Below are 2805 nucleotides of genomic sequence, written 5' to 3'. Positions count from 1 at the left end.
ATTAATATTACAAAAATTTGGAAATTAATATCCAAAATTATCTTAATCACATGAGTTATAAAATTTCACCATTTTAGAAAACAAATGTTTGTAAATTAACAATATCAAATTTTGACACATTATTGACATAATTCTATTGTAGTAGAAAGTATACTAGTATTAGATTTCAATTAGAGATTCATTAGTGTGTAAGATCGTTCTAGGAAAACGATAGTGGTACGAGTAGAAAAGCATGTCCGAAAAAATATTTATTGTTCGTTGTGTTTAAATTGATTTGTATCAAACTTGATTGGTATATTTTTCTATATTTCTCGATGTATGTCTATGCAACACGAAACATGAGGCCTTATCGTCTTAAATCCATTCCCTTTACACTTTAATCCAACCATTATCTCTTTGAGCCAATGGTCATTGTGGATAGCGCTATTAGGAATTGATAACATCTCACTCGCCCGATTGTTGGAGTGCATGATACCATAAAATCTATGGCACGATAAACATAGATCTTGATAGGGCATCAGTTATAGGCTTGGTTGGGAACTCATTGTTTGCTCATACACATACAAACTTGTTATTTATTATGGCAATAAACATGTTTATTAATTATAGCAACGAACTTTGTTTCTCATTACAACAACGAACTTTGTTTATGCAAACTTAATACTCATTTTTGCAATATATTTCTATTTATGGAAACTTTTATCACAACTTTGATTTCGATTCATGAAACCAATACTATTATTATTATTATTATTATTATTATTATTATTATTATTATTATTATTATTATTATTATTTATCTGTGAGTACTCACCAACTATTTTTATAGTTGACGCTCATTTTACATGCTTTTTCAGGAATCATTGAGTAAGTGGCACTTAGGGACACTTCACTGTTAGAAGCATTCGCATGTGTAGTATTCCAATTTTCATTGTAATTTCTTTTAAAAGTTTTTCAAACCCATTGTAAATTTGTAATGATTTTAATACTATGGTTGGTGTTGTGTTTTAACTTTTGCTATGAAACCCTTTATTCTATTACGCCTTGTGTTTCCGCTTTAGCAGGGTGTGACAATACCAGACTTATATTGTCGGCTCGATGGCAATCTAGATGTGAGTTGTGGTCTCGAAAGGCAATCCAGACTCACATTATGGGTGTAGGGGTAATCCAGTCTACAAAGTTGTGTACCTAATACATGCTGTTATATGTATATGTGTTATTTGCAGTGTATCAGTATTTTGGGGGGAACTCACTAGGATTTGGGCTTACATTTTCTGTTTTTGTTTACATCAGATGATCACGGGAAGGCAAAGGCATGATAACTCTTCATGTTTATGATTTGTTTCTGGGATACTTTGATATTATACTATTTTGAAAACAAGTTTTGTAATGATTTATGGTTTGAAATATTTTGAAAAAGTTTAAATTTGGCATGATTTTCACGAGTGTTACAAGTTGGTATTAGAGCCTTGGTTTTAGTGAATTGGAGGAACACTTATGTGAATCTAATCTCAAACTATGGAAATGATTTTCAAAAAGGTTTTAGTAAGCAGACCCCGAAATACCATACAATTATTTGATATTGTAATATGTTAGAACATCATGCTAGTACTAGGCTAAGGATCTTCAGTAATTACATGATAGAATTGCCTGATTACATAATGTCTGATAGCGTACGTTTCTCTTATATGAAATTTACATCATTACTATAGTTGCTTGTGTATGCATCACGGTTATACATAATAGGAACTTATAGCCTAAGAATGTTTGGTTTGGCCTTATTTCCTGTTCTTGTTTGATGAAGGGCTTAGGGTAGGATCAGGTATTTGAAAGTCTATAGGGGCCAATGTTATGTATGGCTAGCATAAACTTGTGCTGCAGGGTTGGTGGAAGTTTCATGGGTGGGATGTGTGAGGCTGGTAGGTCAGCTATGAGATAGTTAGCTTTCTTCTAGGAGTGAGGAATTAGCGATCACCATGCATATTTATATTGCTAGGGTGTTGTGATGATACTTGAGACGATTATTGGTATGTATGGAAGGTAGTGTGGGCCCGTACTATTGAAAGCACAGGCTCCATATGTGTAGCAAGGAAGTCACAACCCATATGGTTTAGTTGGGAGTTGGTTCCCTGTTATTATGTGATTTATTTGATATCTTTCAGGTATATTTTCAGAATGGTGGTTACAAGACGCTTTGTGGTGGGATCAGGATCAGGACCAGGAGATGATGGCCAGGAGGGGCCGGCAGCACCCGAGGTTGTGATATAGATGAGGGAAGATGAGCTAGAGGCCAGGATTTGACAGATCATGCACGATAAGGTTGCCACTTTGCTCCAGACACAACTACCAAACATGTTTGGGTCAATTAAGACCGCCATGGTCGAGTATTTAGACAACTGTTAGGCAACCCTTGCAGAGACAGCTGTCGCCGCAGCTGCATCGGCTGTAACGACATCAGGGGGAGAAAACAGTCGGGATTTTCATTACAGAGACTTCAATAACACGAAGCCTCCTACTTTTGATGGGACTCAGGATCCCATCAAAGCAATAAGGTGGGTTTCTGATGTAGAGGGGTGTTTCTTTACATGTTCCTGTCCTTCTGAACAGAAAGTCAGGTGTGCCCTAAACCCGGTGAGGTCCGAGCCAAGTACTAGTGGAGATTGACGACTCGGTCATATATTGATGATCAGAGAGCTGTTGTTACTTGGGAGCAGGTCAGGGATATGTTTTGCGCTCGTTACAGTCCACGAGTTGAGCGGGAACATTTGGGTCAGGAGTTTTTGGGATTAAGATAAAATGGGGATT

The sequence above is a fragment of the Lactuca saligna genome, chromosome 2 (genome assembly GCF_052625555.1).
Source record: "Lactuca saligna cultivar CGN05327 chromosome 2, ASM5262555v1, whole genome shotgun sequence".
NCBI lineage: Eukaryota > Viridiplantae > Streptophyta > Magnoliopsida > Asterales > Asteraceae > Lactuca > Lactuca saligna.
Note: the sequence above shows the minus strand (reverse complement) of the source record.